This window comes from Periplaneta americana, chromosome 5 (genome assembly GCF_040183065.1).
Source record: "Periplaneta americana isolate PAMFEO1 chromosome 5, P.americana_PAMFEO1_priV1, whole genome shotgun sequence".
In the NCBI taxonomy this organism is placed as follows: domain Eukaryota; kingdom Metazoa; phylum Arthropoda; class Insecta; order Blattodea; family Blattidae; genus Periplaneta; species Periplaneta americana.
The window spans coordinates 123,789,240-123,808,384 of record NC_091121.1 but is presented as its reverse complement, the minus strand read 5'-3'; the positions used below and the strand labels follow the sequence as shown (position 1 = coordinate 123,808,384).

At 33.9% G+C, this 19,145-nt stretch overlaps 2 protein-coding genes across 14 annotated transcripts in view; one reads left to right on the top strand and one right to left on the bottom strand.

Annotated features, from left to right (window-relative positions):
• LOC138700140 (putative uncharacterized protein DDB_G0282499) overlaps positions 1 to 19,145 on the bottom strand; it is a 72,994-nt gene that overhangs the window by 30,450 nt on the left and 23,399 nt on the right. The gene's annotated exons all lie outside the window — the stretch shown is intronic.
• LOC138700143 (U3 small nucleolar ribonucleoprotein protein IMP3) overlaps positions 1 to 19,145 on the top strand; it is a 180,663-nt gene that overhangs the window by 142,859 nt on the left and 18,659 nt on the right. The gene's annotated exons all lie outside the window — the stretch shown is intronic.

The following is a 19,145-nucleotide window of genomic DNA, read 5'->3' as shown; positions in this document are numbered from 1 at the left end:
AGTCAATGTCTATAAAAAAAATCACTATAGAGTGTGTTTCAAAAGTCACGCATATTTTCTGCTACAGCTAAATGGAAATGTTTTTCGAAAAACCCTCGGACACGTCAAACAGTATATTTTAAAAGACACCTTTTCACAAAAACAACCATTCTTGATATCATTGTTGTGCGAGTTGTGACGTCGTTGGAAGCATGTTTAAATGACATCCTGTATTTTTTTGTATATCTGAAAGATTTTATTGTTCTTCATGGTTACACAAGCTATTGTTTTATACAATAAACGTTGCTATGGTAACAAAATAAATAGTTCAAATAAATTTGTTACAGAAGCAAATGTTAAATTAATTAAAAATGTTCAAAATGTTCTCATTTATGATCTGGCAATGTGAAAGACGCAGAACGAATTTCTGCTTAACATTTTCAGTGATTGCTGGTGGTATTTCTCTACACTCCACTCGTATTCTTCTCTTCAACTCATTAATATCGGCAGGCTTCATAGCAAATACCTTACATTTCAAATAACCCCACAGAAAGTAATCAAGAGGGGAAATATCCAGTGATCTTGCAGGCCACTCTACAAATCCTTTTCTTCTGACTCATCTATTAGGAAACACTTCATTCAGATATTGCCGTACAGGAGCAGCATAATGAGGAGGAGCTCCATCTTGCTATTCCAGATGTGATCATTATGTAAGTCTACAGCTTGGAGGTTTTAGTGAAGAATGGCAAGGGCTGATATAAATTCTTCACGCAAAAATTTTAAATACCAGTCCCCATTAAGTGTATCATCAAAAAAATAGGGGTCCACAACTTTGCTGCATCCTAGAATCCCTGCCCATACAATTTACCTTCTGGGGAAATTGCGTATGAATTTCTACCATCCAGCATGGGTTAGTTTCTGACCAGTACCTGCAATTTTGTTTATTCACTTCTTCATTCAGACAAAATGCAGATTCATCACAGAAAAGCAAGCGTGATATGAAATTGGGGTCTCTATCGCAGAGGTTGGTCATTACCTCACAGAATTGCAATCTTCTGTCTCCGTCATGTTCCATTAGCTCCTGAAAGAGCTGTACGTTATAAGGATGATATTTATTATGACGCAGCAGTCTCCAGATAGTTGTTCTCGATACATCAAATGTAGATAGTAATTCAGTAAGTGAAGAATGTGGATTATCTTTCATTGTTATCTAGCTCCAATTTTTCAGTAGTTGATGATGGTCTACCAGATCTTTGGACATCTCTCAGATGTCCATTTTCATTGAATTGTTTTGTATTCTCACAGTAGATTGATAAATAAAAGGTCGATCTGGATGTATTTCATTGAAAAGTGCACATACTTCATCTTGTGTATGCATCCTGTCATCATATCCAATCATCATTAAAATCTCAATTCTTTCAATTTCGCTTAATAATATCGTTATTTTCTGTTAATTTCTACGAATAAACTTCTTCCATAACACCAGAAAATCCAACTACTTATTTTGTTACCATAGCAATGTTTGTTGTTTAAAGCAATTGATAAATTGTGTAACTATGGAGAATAATAAAATCTTTCAGATAGTGTATAGAAAGATACAGGATGTCATTTAAAAATGTTTCCGATGATGTCACAACTCGCACAACAATGATATCAAGAATGGTTTGCTTTTATGCAAATGTGTCTGTTTGATGTGTCCGAGCGTTTTTCAAAAAACTTTTCCATTTAGCTGTAGCAGAGTCAGTCAGTCGGTTGGTCGGTCTGTCTGTCTATCTATTTATTTATTTATTTTGGCAGAGTTAAGGCCATGAGGCCTTCTTTTCCACACTACCGAAAGTAAAGTACATACTGAAACAATGACAAAAATAGGGAAGTCATACATAGATATAAAAATAATTTTCATTCACATTAACAAACTTACATGGGCTATAATGAAATATTAACTAAACATGATACACAATTAAGTTAATTGCAATTCATATCCTAATTCTACTTTATGACAATTTATATACACACAGAATAACCTATAAAAATCTGCTAACACTCACAAATCGATTTCATGTAAAAGTATGTAGTTCTTAATTCTTAATTTAAATTGATTAACCATTCAGCAATCCCTGATATGACGAGGTAAGGAGTTCCATAGGCGACAAAGTGACACTGTGAAAGAGGATGAATAGAAAGAGGTACGGTGACAAGGAATGGATAATAAGGCCTGATGTTGATTCCGTAACGTTGTAAGATATTCAAACCGAGCTCTCAGATATTTTGGAGTAGACGTGAATAATATTCTAAACAGAACAGATAAAGAATGTGCTATTCTACATTCCTTTAGGCGGACCCAAGAAAGAACTTCAAAAGATGGAGTTATATGGTCAAATTTACGAGTATTGCAAATGAAGCGGACACACACATTATAAACACGTTGTAGTCTTTCAACTAAATTGACAGTTATACTTGTCAAGAGAGAATCGCAGTCATCAAAATGGGGCATCACTAGCGATTGAATAATATTTCTTTTTATGGAAAGAGGCAGAGAGTTTTGTAAGTGATTTAGAGAGTGGAGCAATGAAAATGTTTTCTTACAGATGTGAGTTACTTGACTATTCCAGTTTAGATCTCTGTCCATTAATAATCCAAGATTTTTTATAGTGTCCCTATACTTAATAAGCGACCCATTTATTGACAGTCTTGGTATGGTTTTGTCGTCAATTGTACTGAGTAAGCGCTGATGTCCCATTACAATTGCCTGCGATTTTCCTGGATTTAACCTCAGTCCAAACTTTTGTGCCCACAGATAGAGTTTAGGTCTTCAGTCATTGTGGTCACTGTATCAGTTAGTTCATCAGGACGAAAGTGTTTATAGATCTGTAAATTGTCAGCAAAAAAGTGGTATTATGGTTTTTGTCACGTCGTTAATATATATCGTAAATAGTAGAGGACCTAGCACCGACCCTTGAGGAACTCCAGATTCGTGAAGCGCCATTCAGAAAAGAAATCACCAATTAATGTACACTGCAGGCGGTCACGAAGGTAGGACTGAATCCAAGCGACAGCATTATCCGATAAATTCAAATTTTTCAATTTACATAAAAGGAGGTCAATATCAACAGTATCAAAGGCCTTGTTGAAGTCAAGTAAAGTCAATAAAGTCAGTATACTGTCATCCATAGCTTCGCATATATCTTCATTGACTTTTAGTAACGCAGTTGTGGTGCTGTGACCAGTCCTAAATCCTGATTGGTAACACTGGTCAACAAATTTTAACTTTGAAATTTGTGCCGAAATGAAACATTGTTACTATCCACATATTTGCCATGCTGAATCCAAAAATGGAACCCATTTTTCAGCAGCACCCTCAGATTTTCAGTTATTACCCTTATAACACTTCTGAAAAGTTTGATACTAACTAAGCAGTTCCACATCTTTAATATCTAATGCAGAATGCATAAACATAGTCTTTCATTATTATGGTGGTGTTAATACTAAAAATAAAGTATCCTTCATGTTATAATGATGTAAATAGCTATTTACATTTACGTAGTGGAAGGAGGCGTCACTTTAAAACACTTTTTTGTGTGTGTTTTGGTATTCTCTCTTTGTATGAACGAGTAGTAATCACTCATCATAGATGGATCCCATCTCCCTTTATAACGCTGTTCCATCTGTAAAATGTCTTGGTGAAAGCGTTCCCCTTGTTCTTCATTCACTGCACCCAAGTTTTTAGGAAAAAATGTAAATGAGAATGCAGGAAGTGAATTTTGACAGACATCCTGTATCCAAAATTCTTATAATTTTGAAAGAGACTCTGAACTAATTGTCATTATTTTCTTCCTTCTTGTTGCCGAGGAACTCAGTCACAACACTTTTAAATGACTCCCATGCTACACATTCGCTTGGAGTTAATTTAAAAAATAATCGATCACGCATCATTTTTTTAACCTCAGGTCCAATGAATATTCCTTCTTTTAATTTTGCAGCTCTCAAGCCAGGGAATATTCTTCGTAGATATTTGAAACCTTTGCCTGTTGTGTCCATACCTTTCATAAACTTCTTCATGAGCCCTAATTTAATGTGTAAAGGATGGAGATATATTTTTGTGGGTCAACTAAAGGTTTAAATTTTACATTATGTTTCCCAGGAGTGAATCTTCTCTTCTTGGCCATTCCTTGATTATATAGTGATGTTGAGTATCCCGGCTGTCCCAAAGGCACAGAAAGAAGCATATTTAGTGAATTCACTCTGCATTCCACGTAGAAGACTTTAAGATCCTGCAAATATGCCAACAATGGTTTTCATATTTTAATGACTTGAAGAATACGACGCATGTTTTCGTATGTTTCTTTCATTGCTGCACTGTATGCTACAGATATATAGGAAAGTTTATTATGATTGTGTAACAAAACGGCTTTCAGACTAATTTTAGAAGCATCTATAAATACGCGCCACTCTTCAGCATTATGTGTAATACCTAGTTTTAATCAATCCATTTACATCACTGCATGTACAAACTCCAGAATCTGTAACTATGAAAAATGGTAATAGATCCTTATTTATGTTTCTAAATACTGAAACATTAGCATCTTTATCTAGCACCTTCCATTCCTGAAGACGAGATTCTAGAAGCTCAGTCAGCTGTTTAATTAAGTGCAAATCATGCACCAGACCGTTGAGTTCCACCTATGTTTTAAATGTGGCTTTTCTTCTCTCTCTTCATCTGGAATGTAGACATCATCCCTTGATGTAGAGGGCTGCACATCAGATGACGTTATGTCAGATTCCAATTCTTCTTGCCATGTGGAAGGTGGAATGGGAACAGGAAAATTTTCTCCATGAGGTATTGGTCTTATAGCTGATTTGAGACTGGGAAATTGAATGAGTCTCTTATTTTTTTAAGAAAATCCAGTAACATTGGTTAAGCAGAAATAACAGTCATCTTCGTGGTTCTTTGCGACTTTGCTTCTTCATTTTATTTCACATAGAACAGTTCACACTACTAACAAAACCTCTACACCCGAACTAAACAAAATACATACTGACTGTCTCTGTTTTCATTACCAGGCACCCTGTAAGTGTATATTTTCTTTCAAGTATCAATAAACCATGATTCAGATGTGTCAAGTGAAGAGGGACTTGATACATGTATACTAGGTATTGAAAAATGTGTATAAATTCTATATTTATAAAGCTAAATTATTGAAATTTATTTCATGTCTACCTCGTTAAATGGGAATACGTATGCATACATAAAAATTAAACGTAGGCTCCTGTGGCTTCCACTAGTTTCCTAAGCGGCCGGTAATGGAATCCACAGACTTCTGGAGGAAGTTGCGTGGGGCATTGGTGATAATGCTCCGAATCCGTTCTTCCAATTATTTATTGTCTCTGGACGGATTGTGGCATTCCTTCCTTTCTCTGTATGGCACCATCTCTGAACGAAAACAACGGAATTCCACACTTCCTAGCTTGCAGTTCGTTCGCGAACAAACAGGTGATCGACCATCTTTGCTATTGTTGCGCGAACCGCTCCTCACGGCCACCATCTATACTACGGACGCGCAAAAGTTCAAACTCTATTTAATGATTTACATGTACACAATTTTCATTATGGTTGCATCAATATTAAAAATTCCACAGTCAATTAATAATACCTAGTTACTTCCCACCCGCACTGTATTTATGGCTATTCATAAAATACAACATTGTTGCAGTGCTCGGAAACCTGACGTGATGGAAAAAATCTGATAACATATTCGTAAACAGCGCACCAGACTTGGTAATAATCAGCATCCTGTTTGTCGGCACAAAAAATGCTGTTGACTAGTGAATCGTCAAGTAAGTCATTATGGTTTAAGTATCCTGTCAGTTGCTTGTGTACAATATGTTCCAGTATTTTTGATAATGCAGTTAGGATGCTAATAGGTAGTCGTCCGGAGAAGATGGAGTTTTATTTTTGGGAGAGGACGGATAAGGGCTTTTTTCCAGAGACTTGGAAAATTAGCAGTAATAAGTGAAGTGTTAAATATGTGTGTCAGTGTAGGCAGTGTTATGTCAGATATCATACAGAGTAATTTAATATTTATTTTATCCACTCCCACAGCTTGAGTAGTTATAGATTTCAGTGCTCTTTCCACGTCTAGGTCTGTGACATACGAGAACTGAAACTTCTCATAATTTGGTAATGGAGTATTTCATAGCTCTTTAATGGTCACTCTTTCTTCCGTCTCATCCAAGTTAAGTGTCTGTACAGATGCTAAGTGGTCATTAAGAATTTCTACGGGGATCGTAATGTTGTCAGCTTCACATCCAGTGTTTCCTAGTCCTAGGTTCCATATATTTTTTCATAGCCTCGAGGAATTAGAGCCCGGTGAGGAAAGGATATGAAAATGTTTTAGTTTTGCATTCTGAATGGTCTGAGTAGTCTTATTACGTAATTGTTTATATTGGTTGTAGAGAAGGTCGCTTTTGTCATGTCTGTACGCTCGGTAAGCTACATCCCTCCTCGCCATCTGCTTATGTATGTCACCCGTCATCCAAGGCGCAGGAGGTTTCTTTGTGCGTTTCTTTATTAGTGGTGCGTGCTTGTCATATAGTCTAAGAATGTGTTCGTTAAGTTGGGCAATTTTTTTGTCAACAGAGTACGATGTCCAAATATTATGCCAGGGGATTTGTAGTGCATCAGTATACAGTGTCGTCTGGTCAATTCGTTTCAAGTCACGATATGATATAAATTTTGGTTTAGGCTTAGGACATTTAATGGCATAAGCTAGGTACAAGATATCATGGGATGATATACCCTAAGCCGGGCATTGCCCGTGAGCTAACACTCTTTCTGGATTGTTGGTAGCAATAATGTCAATCAGTGTTTCAGAATGCTGGGTATGATGGGTAGGTTGAAGGGGAAGGATTTGCATATCAATCGCCTGGAACATAGTCTTTAGTTGTCTTGTATGTACTGAATCTAAGGCCAATAAATTTGTATTGAGATCACCCAAGATAATAACGTGTTCATAATGCGTAATTACATTGATTAGTGAATTTTCTAATTGATTAACATCATTTATATATGAAGGTTGATATATCACACATAATAAACATTTTGGAAACCCGTAGTGACTTCGATAAATAATTCTTCGGTTTGGCATTGTACTCTCCAGGGGATGCATATATGAAGGGTACACGGGAAAAACGATCAAGGTCCATCAAAAATCGAAATTGAGTTAATAATGCCATTTTATAGTGGAAAGGAAGTACTATCATGTGGTCTAGCTAGTAATAAGAAAAAATCGTTCTTGACATTCCACTACGTCAATTTCTATTAAATACACACATAACAAAGTATTAAGTGCTTAAACTTTAAAATTCGTTTTTCTCGAAACTTTCTAAAATGGACCTTGATTGTTATTCCCGTGTACCCTTCATATAAGTTTAGGATTTAAGTCTGACCTAATATAAGCAGCTGTTCCACCTTCACGCCTCATTAATCTATCATGTCTAATTAATAATAAATTATGTATCCACATCTCAGAGATAATTCAGTGATCTTTCTCATTTTTTGTACACAAATAAATGGTATTGGGGTTCTCAGTTGGCATCAACAAATTTATATCATAATAGCTCATTATTTTATTTACTGTTGTATGGAACTCCATTACTTCCACTGATTCGGCTAAATTGGAGAATATTCAAAGAAAATTTATTTCCTTGTGTTCATATAGATTTTTACTAAATTCCGATTATAAATATGAGATTAACTGCAAATATTTTAATTGCTGTAGTTTATTTGCCAGGCGTCAAGATCTTGATTATTTATTTTTTTGTAAAGTCATTAAGGGTAATATTGATTGTGAATCATTCATAAGCAATATCAGTTTTCGTATTCCTGCTAAGGGTTTCAGATTTCATAAAATTTTTTATAATAGAAATTCTAAATCTCTCTCTCCTGTCTGCAGATGTATAAAATATTATGCTAATTTGCATGGATTGAACTTGGATCCATTTAATGTGTAGTATATACTTTTTGAGTTTTATGTCAGTTATTAATTTATGCCTTTTGTTTAGATATGTATTATAATATTCTCGTCATCTTGTACATCTTTGTAATACTATTTATATGATTCCATTCTTCATTTATATGATTCCATTATTTAATTTGCAATTATCATCTCATTTAACTGCCATTATTTTAATACTTATTCCAGTGTACTTTTTTTGTAATTTATATCATTGTTATTGTTTTTGTTATTGTTTGTGCTGAACTGTAATTGGCTACTGGCTGTTGTACAGCACATTAAATATAAGTAAATAAATAAATAAAATTATTATTATTATTATTATTATTATTATCATTATTATTCTGCTTCGAACTGTCATGTGGTGTAGACGCAATTGCTCGTAGCTGCACTAGTAACAATGTTTATACTTGCGTCAGTTGGCCTACATATTGTTATACAGTGAAAATCAGTATGCCGGCGAGCAAGGATACATGCCCGGCTTGTAGTGCTGCATTCTTCGGAAGGCAGAAATTCTTGAAATGTGTGGGACCTTGTGGTTTTAGATATCATCTTGACTGTATCAATTTGGGAGATACATAGTATGACTTATACATGGAGAGAGGCAACTCATCTTATAATAAAATTGTGATCGTTGTATTAGTGCTATGAAGACGTCTCGTGGTGATGAAACTCTTGTGGGTTTTAAAAAACTAATTTCTCCTGTGAAGAAAGTTATTTCGCCTACAAGAGAACTCAAGCTACCAACGCTGCCTTCTGTGGATTCTTTATCTGTATAGGTAGAAACAGTAAGGTTAAATAGTGTCACCATATTGGATATTGTTAGTGACATATTGGACTATATTAAAAGTCTTCATAATGAAATGTTGGAAATTAAGAACGAGAATGCGGCACTGAAAATTGAGATGGCCGGAATTTTGCACAAAATAATTTCCTCTACAAATTCGGATCCGGATCATTCAAATCCGAAAGTAATTCAGCAGGTTAATGCTCGTAGCATTAAGAAATCATATAGTCAGGTGTTGTCTCAATCGGCACATGCGTCATTAAAATTAAGTAATCCAGGTGCTGTGAAGTTAGCGTCTGCCTCAAAAGCTGTCACTACGCAACTTACGGCTAATGAGGTCGAATCCCCTTCACCTCGTATTGACGGTGAGGGATTTCAAATTGTTGGAAAAAACCGTAAAATCCGAAAATACACTCTGGTTGTGTTAACATCTAGTGCGCTGGAAACAGTGCCTGTGAGAGCTAAAAAGAAATCTCTTTTTGTATCCAGATTCAATCCGAAAGTTAATGGTAAAAGTATTGAGGATTCTCTAAAGAACCAACTTACTCTAAGTTCTCTAGTAGTAACCAAATTAAAAACAAAATACGAAACTTATTCCTCCTTCCATATTTCGGTTGAGGAAAAAGATTTCCACTTAATTAATAACACTGGTGTCTGGCCAGTCGCATGTCTTATCGCACCCTTCTATGGTAAATTAAAACTGGAGCAACACTATGCTTCTACTGCTAGAAAACCTGAGGAATCCAATGAGAATGCCCCTTAGTTTTACTATTGATATACAATGTATAGTTCAAGCAATCATCTAGAAATATATTATCAAAACGTCGGAGGATTAAACACTAAAATTGATTAAATTTTCGAAAACGTAGTTAGTAATGCTGACACTATTATGTTTGACAGAAACATGGCTTCAAGAGCTTGTTGAGTATAATAAATTATTCCCTAATTATTATACCAGTTTTCGTGGCGATAGAAAATTTGAGGATACCAATAAAACCTGTGGTGGTGATGTCTTAACAGCTGTCAACAATCAAATACCTATAGTATACCGGTGATATCACTTAGAATTCATTAGTGAGTGGGTATGGATTCAGATTCCTATGGCAGATGGATTCAATTTGTTAATTGGTAATCATTACTTTCCACCCGATACTGATCCAAACTTTTTAAAATCTTATCTAAATTTTCTTGAAAATCATCTTGATACACACAATAATAGTTTTTCTCGGTGATTTTAATACTCCTGATATGAATTGGTCGTCTGGTTGTTGTGCTAATAATATTCATTACTACTCCAAAATTAAGACACAAGAGTTATTTTCATCTTGTTGCTTTCTTGGATTGAAACAAGTAAATTCAACAGTTAATAACAAAAACTTACTTGACCTTGTATTTACAAATTTAACAGTGACTGAGGTGAATCTGGCCACTTACTCACTAGTCTTGCAGGATAACTATTATCCTCCCTTAACAATAACCCTTGAAGTCACACTAAATTTTTCTCCCCAAAATCAACAAAATTCTTTTCCAAATTATTCTCAAGATGATTACTTGAATTTATATTGGAGTCTATATAATTACGATTGGTCCTGTGTTTATCAAGCTGTTGATGTTAATGATGCAGCTAGCTCACTATGTTCTGTAGTTAATAGTGTCATATCCCAGGCAGTTCCTGCCACTAGAATCAAAAGGTATAGTTATCATAATGGTTTTCTAACACCTTCTGTAAACTTATTAGAAAGAAAGACTATGCACATAAAAGATATAAAAAAATTCAAAACTGAAATTTATTATCAAACATTTTCCCATTATAGAAAACTTGTGAAATCTAAAATTAAATCGGATAAATTATCATGGCTTCAAAATATTAATGAAAATCTTAAAACGGAAACTAAAAAGTTTTGGAAATATGTTGAATCATTTCGGAAAACAGATAATTATCCCTCAGAATTAATTCTTAATGATGAACATATCACAGATCAATTAGACATTGTCAATGCTTTCGCTGATCACTTCAAATCTGTTCAGACTAAACACAGCCATACATATGAAAGCATTATTACGAATATAACGGACTCATTACCTATACCTAAAGTAACACATGATGACATTCATAAAGCAATTAAAAAACTGAAACCAACTAAAACAACTGGCACTGACGGTATTCCAAATTTTATAATTAAAGGATGCTCTGATATAAGAGAGAGAGAGAGAGAGAAATAACTCATCCGTCCTTAATTAAGGATGACCACGAGGATCCGAAAATTAATAGCAAACAAATATAATCAATTAAATATGAATATTGTTATAAAAATAAAATGTAATAATTAAGCACTATTGATTATTAATTATAAAATAAAATCTTAGAAGATGACTATAAAATTATACTTATAAATAAAAGATTTTATTTAAAATTAGCATATCCTTAATTAAGGCCTTCTGAGTGGTATAAATGAAACTGTATAACAATGGTATGAAAATTAACGTATCTTTTAGCCCACATATTTAATTTTAGCTTGAAAAATGGTGAATTTCCCTCACTATGAAAACAAGCTGCAATTATTCCTTTAATTAAAAATGGAAAAAGAAACGATGTCAGAAACTACAGACCTATCTTGATCCTAAATAACTTTTCAAAAATTTTTGAAACCATTATTCACAGACATATATCCTTTTATGTGAAAAACAAGCTCAATTCTTCTCAACATGGATTTACTAGAACTAAATCCACTGTCACTAACCTGATCACATATCTAAATCAAACTGTACCAATAATTGAAACACAGGGACAAACTGATTCAATATATTTCGATTTCAGTAAAGGTTTTGATGTAGTTCCGCACAATAACCTTCTTCGAAAGTTAGGAAATATTGGCCTTTCTGTAAGCTACGTAAACTGATTCTAAAATTAAAGTAATAGAGTTTCATGTGTAAGACTGTTTAATATACATTCTTATTCTTATAATATAAATTGTGGAGTCCTGCAGGGATCTACTTTAGGATTTCTCCTATTTATTATTTTCATAGATGATATATGTAAAAGAATAACTTCTGAATGCCTATTATTTGCTGACAATTTAAACATTTTTCGTACAATCAAAAGCAGTACTGACTGTCAATCACTTCAATGTGACATTAACTCAGTTGCTAAATAGTCGGAAGACAATGGTATGAAAATTAACGTATCCAAAACTAATGTAATAAACTTTTCTAGAAAAACTTCAACACTGAAATTTAATTATAATATTTAAAGATTTGGGAATATTCATTGACAGTAAATTGTATTTTCATAGTCACGTTGATTACATTTACAATCACGCAATCAGAATGTTAGGAATAATACAGTCAATAACTTATTCTTTTTCCACGCCCAATTCTCAAATATGCATCTGTAGCTTGGAACTCGTTTACAACTTACAGATTCAGCTAAATTAGAAAATATACAAATAAAATTTATATCTTTATGTTCATTCAGATTTCTGCCCATTAATTCCAGGCAAAGTTATGAGAGAAAATGTGAATATTTTAATTTTCAAAGCCTATATGCTAGATGCCATGAGCTAGATTATCTGTTCTTTTGTAAAGTCCTCAAAGGTGATATATCCTGTGACTCTTTCTTAAACAATATTACCTTACATAATCCAACAAAAGATATGAGAGCCCACAAATTTTTCTATATTATAAATTCGAAAATTCTTTCACCAGTCTCCAGATGTATTAAAAATGCCAACCTGCATGGCTGCAAATTGGATCCCTTCAATGTATAGACTTAGTTTGCTCTTGGCAATGATTTATCATTTATGTATTCTTTTAGGCATTATACTCAGTTATCATTGTATCATCACTATTATTCTCATAGTATTCTTAGTTATGTATTTTAAAGTCATCCATTATTTATCCATTCATCGTCATTATTGCTATTAATTGTAATTGTATTTATGTGTAATAATTATTTTTGTGCACTTTTTTATTATTTTGTCATTATGCTTTGTGCTGAACCGTTATTGGCCTCTGGCTGTTGCACAGCACAATAAATAATAGTAAGTAAATAAATAAACCACCACCACCATCCACATTCTGAACTGCGTCTTAATGGAGTGGAGTTGCAATATACAGACACTGCGAGATTTTTGGGCCTTATCTTTGATGATAAATTAACATGGGAGGCGCATATACGTGATTTGAGAAGGCGTTGTGAAAAGTCGTTAAATATTTTACGCCTTTTGTCAGGGGTTCGCTCGGGTCCAGACCACATAGTGCTTTTACGTCTTTATCATCCTCTTATCCGATCAAAGCTGGATTATGGTTGTTTTATTTATGGCTCAGCAAATAAATCGAAGTTACGTCTTTTAGATACTAATCCATCACCATGGGATACGACTTGTTACAGGGGCCTTCTGAACGAGTCAGATAGAAAGCCTATATTGTGAAGCCGGAGAGCCATCCCTGTATCAGCGACGTAATGTCTTCTTGTGCTCATATACTATTAAGCCGCGCTTGCAGCCTGAGCACAATTCTTACGACTCCTTTCACCATTTGTCTCTTTACAGTCGATACAGTGAAAATCCATGGAGACTTCGTCTAGCAGGTGTCCACTTTCGTGAACTGCTCTCTGAGCTCGACATTCGTCTACCATCAGTTTGCATATTGGAATACACCACAACTCCTCCATGGATAATGCGACGTCCCATGTTTGACGTAACTCTGAGTCGGAGTTTTAAGAATTTTACACCACCTTTTGTTTATAACTTCTTTTTAATGAACTTTTATCACGATTTCCAAATTATTCTTTACTTTTTACTGAAGGATCCCAGATAAATGATTGTGTCGGTTGTTCCTTTGTTGCTAATGGATAGATATTTAAATATAAATTGAGCCAGTATACCAGTGTCTTTACTTCTGAACTCTATGCCTTTCACAGAGCTTTATTGTTTTAATTAGATAGCGTGGGGCAGATTCCTTATCTGCTCCGACTCTTTAAGTGCCATTCAGTCTCTACAGTGTTTGAATTCTGTTGATCCACTTGTGTTGAAAACCCAGGAGCTTTCCCACGTTCTCCTAAGCTCTGATTGTAAGATTGGAGTAGTGTGAATTCTGGGTCATGTTGGAATCCCTGGTAATGAGGCAGCAGATGCTGCAGCAAGGGATGGTGCTATAAATGACTCTCAGGTGTATTGGCACGAGAGGTGGCAAGATATTCAAAATTACTTGAGGCAATGGGAAGGAGAATGGTCTGCACAAGAGGGAAACAAATTACGAAGTATAAAGAATATTGCTCGAGTTTTGGATTCGTCCACAAGAGTGTCACGATATGAAGAGGTTTTACTCACCCGATTGAAGATTGACCACTGTCATCTGACACGTGGCTATCTCCTACGTGGCGAGTCTCTGCCAGAGTGCGATATATGCCGCGTACCAATTACGGTCGAACACATTCTATTGCATTGTAGGAAATATGACCGTGATCGTCGACAATATGCAATTTGGCCGACTGTACTTATGCTCTTGAAAATGATTTTAATTGTGCAAATGCAGTTCTGAGATTGTTATCGAATACAGGACTTGACAGGGTGATTTAATTTTTTATTGACCTGTTATACATATCCTCCAGACCCTTCTGGAGGTTACATTTGTTGTTTTATATATAACTTTAACATAATTGACATTTCGGACATCCTAAATGCTTACTGTGCACCAGAGAAGAGGACATGGAGATGGAGCACCTGGCTAATTGTGAAACTCTTAGTACATTTGTGGACCTTCCATCAAAATATTGACTTCATTGTTAAATCCAGAGTCTCTCTCTCTCTCTCTCTCTCTCCCTCTCTCTCTCTCTCTCATTTACATCCAGATATTTTATAACATTGTACTGTTTTGAAATACGCCAGATTATTTATCTATAGTGGTATTTGTTTTATTATTTTATTGTTTCTTTTTAAATACTACCTAGTGTCTGAGAACTGCTAACTTTTATATATTTTTTTTTAAGAATCACCTTGTAGACACTGCATTTGCATACATCATTTTTACTGTAACAACATGGTTTAGTTTCGTATTAGCATTTAGCCTGTTGTATTGTTTATTTTCTTGTTTCTGAAGAATTTTAGATAAAGGTGCAAATAGCCGGAGTAGCTGACGCGCCCTTTTTAAACCCCACTAGTGCACTACATGCATGTCTTATTGCAAGCAATTATTCATCAATCATATGTTTTGACGATACTTATGATGAAATAATAATAATAATAATAATAATAATAATAATAATAATATAATTAGGACCGGAAGTTCATGCATTTCCATAATGTCTCCTGTAGAATATAACTATATATTTACACATTATCTATACGAATGATCACTTTTTGAGTATATTAAGCATAGTTTTATGTTATTTAGGCCCCATAAATGCATATTTTGTAATTTTTATAAATACATAATATACAGTTATTTTACTTTAAAAATTATATTAGAAAAGAAATGCGAGTATAATTTAAAAACACATTTAGCTTTCATTATTTAAAAAAAGCTTTCGACAGGCTAAATAGAGATAAATTATTCAATATACTAAAAGAAGATACTGTTTCAAATCAATTAATACAATGAGTGTTTAATATTTATAAAGATATAAAAATTACTATCAAAATAAATGGAGAAATCATAGATTTGAAATCCATAAATGCAAGTGTTCGACAAGGTTGTCCTCGCAAATCAAGATTTCAGGTATAACTCCCCGTAAAGTTGATTTGAACAATTTTTCCCTCGAAATTATTCAAGAATGTCCTCTTTCTCCACTATTTTTTGTAATATATATTAATTCTGTGGTATATAAATGGCGAGACTGATGTCCAAATAGAGGACAGTACATTAATAGATATACTAAAATCGATACCTTACAATTCTTTTTGCAGATGAACAAATATTCTTGGTCACAAATGAAGATGATCTCCAAAAATCAATACATTTTCTAAATATTGTTGCAAAAGACTTCAACATGGAAATTTCTGTTGAGAAATCCAAAATAATGACATTCTATGGAAAAGAACCCATAAGAAGCAAAATTTCTATTGAAAATAAAATTTTAGAACAGGTTAACAGATTTAAATATTTAGGCTACAATCTTTCTTATGAACAAGAAAAATATATACATTTCAAAACTACGAATTATGTAAAGGTCATGGGAATTATTAACTCAGTAAAGCCCACTTTAGCACAGCGTCACACTAGATTAAGAGTAGTCTATAATATTTTGGAAAGATCTACTCTAGCTTATGGTTCTTGGACAATGACCAAGAGAGATATGCAGACAATAAAGGCTAGAGAAATGACATTTATGAGGAAAACAACAGGATACACACTTTGGGATAGAGAAACGAAGTGAAGAAATTTTGAAAGACTTAGGAGTTACCCGAGAAGCTGATGGCCAAAATCAACTCTAGTATATCACCCTACTGGAAAAATAATCTATTGGAAGACCTATGAAGCGACGTCAAGAAACCATAGAGACCACAGCGGATCACTAGGTCCAAGGCTTGACTGGATGAAGATGATGATGCAAAATATTTTCAATACTTTAAGACCTATTCTGCATATTTACAAGATTTGCAAGAAATGTTTTCTAGTGAATGTTGTATTAGAGATAGAAATGCGAATCAGTGTGATGAAATATGAACACTCAAACATCATGTTTGCATATCTCTATAAAGAAAATGGAGAGCTCGGTTATTTAGATCACTAGCACCTAATATTCCACTTCCACCTGCACCATTGTTAACCTGATGTGCCTAATATTATGCTCAGCATCTACAAGCAGTAAACCCTTTGTTAGGTGCATGGAGTACAGGTGTATCCCAGACATTTTCGTTCTGTGATATCTTTTTTCTACATATTTCTGCGCATGTGCCGTTTCAGGTACCTCTCCACTTATCTGTCTAGAACAGATCTGTGGCACTTCCAGATTTTAAATTGTCATTGTTATGTGTAAAATAAGGTTTGTTGTTTAGTTAGTGCCAACAGACCATACAACCTTCAAAGTTAGCCTACAACAATAGGCACATGGGGTACAGGTGTATCCCAGACACTTTCGTTCTGTGATATCTTTTTTCTACATATTTCTGCACATGTGCCACTTCAGGTACCTTCCTGCTTATCTGTCTAGAACAGATCTATGCTACTTCCAGATTTTAAATGGTCATTGTTATGTGTAAAAATAAGGTCTGTTGTTTTGTGAGCGCCTACAGACCACACAACCTTCAAAGTTAAACAATAGACGCATGTGGTATAGTTGTAACTCAGTGATTTTAATTCTTCTGTAACTTTCTATTTAAGCATTTCTGGACATGCACCGCTTCAGGTATCTTCCCACTAAACTGTCTACAAGGGATTTGTTCTACTTTCAGATTTTAAATTCTCATTGTCATGTGTAAAATTGAGGATTCTTGTTTAGTGTGTGCCATAGGACCATATAACCTTCTTAGTTAGAACTTCAACTAAGTCTGGAGGTATGTTTTTTACTTATTAGATACTGAATATTTCTACACCTCATTACTAATGAGGGTTTAAGTAAACGTTCTGTAAAATACAGCGCAAAGTAGCAATTAATATTCAGTTTATTTAAACTATTAGTAGTCAGTGGATAGTACGAAGGACATATTAATTGCTATTTTGCACTGTATTTTACAGAATTTTTACTTTAAACCTCATTATCCAATTTTGACTTAAACCACGTTTGCTCTGAACGGCTCATTTAAATACACCCCAATAACTCATGTAACGTAGAAAGAAGTTTTCACAATACAAAAACATCTTCAGGAACAACAGATGTGATTCCTCAATTGAAAACCTGAGCCACGGTTGGAGATGAACTACAACTCTGCTGATTGTAGACAATAGAACTACCTCTGTTCCACCCTGTTAAGGAATAATGTAAGCCTATACTTATTCATACTGTTACAGGAATCCTAATTCTTCTCCATATTTATTGCCATATTTTGCACTTTTTAAAGGCATATTTGCATACACATTTAGCAGTTTGTTGGGGCATTAACTTTCTGTTCATAATAATAATAATAATAATAATAATAATAATAATAATAATAATAATAATAATAATAATAATAATAATCACCATCATCATCATAATAATAATCATCATTCAAAACATGTATTAGGCCAGGTAGTCTGTTACGGTCTCACATCAGTAATAATAATAATAATAATAATAATAATAATAATAATAATATACCTCTGATTGAGGTTCTGGCTGATATGTACAGTTCCCCAAGAAAAGTATGAGGCAATGGAATATTCTTAAGTCTCAGATGTAAGACACTGCACATGATCGGAGACTAGAGCATTGATACACAAGATAACGAATATTTGAGTTACTTAAATTCAGGCTATTTGGTTTGTTGCTAGCATCGTTCTGAACTGTACTTCAAAAACTGCAAAAAATATGGTAATATGACATAAATAACAGATACATATATACATAAATCGTGTAGTTAAATCGACATTTCAATCTTCATGACTAGATCGACACTCTGTGCAGAAATTAGAACTTCTGTGCTGTCTCAATAGCTCAGACAGTAAGTCTTTTGTGTATTGTGCAGAAGAGAGCGGGTTCGATTCTTAGTCTCAAACAACGATTTTTTTTGTCTGAATAATGTTGAAATATATTTTTACAGAGTCCTGAGATTAAGTGTTAATGACCATAGACAATACAAAATTACAAATTGTAATAAGTTATTACAAACGTTAATCTAATGAATATAATTACACAATTTATATATCATACATATTATTTTGAATAAATATTCAGTAACAAGATGTGTAATAAAACCGTAAATGCATATATATTAAAAACTAACAATTACAATGAAATTGAAAAATGTAAAATATTTTAACAAAATATTAAGGAATTGATTTTAAATAACACATTTAAATATTAAATGTATTTGCCACCGAGACAAGATGGAGAGACAGACATTTATCCAGCTTTACAGTCTCACCGCAAGCAGGTTCCCATTCAAAATACTGACAAAGAATATTATAGCCAGGACCATTTAGAAAGATATTCCAAGAGGGAAAACATGTGAGTGAGAGTGCTGACTTCCCCTCCTCAAGAAGGCTTTAAATCAAGTTTTTTTTTTTATTTCATTTAATTTCATTTACTGTATTCTATAGATCTCACATTAGTATTGAAGCTTCAAAATATGGAATAAGTCACAATTTTGTAAGATTACAGTTGTACAAATTTTTGTACTACATACAGATAAGGAGGCGATATATGGCATACAAGCTGTGTGACAGGGGAAAGAATAAGCTATCAGAAAGAGAGTTCGTTTCATAATGGCTAATATTATATGAATCTA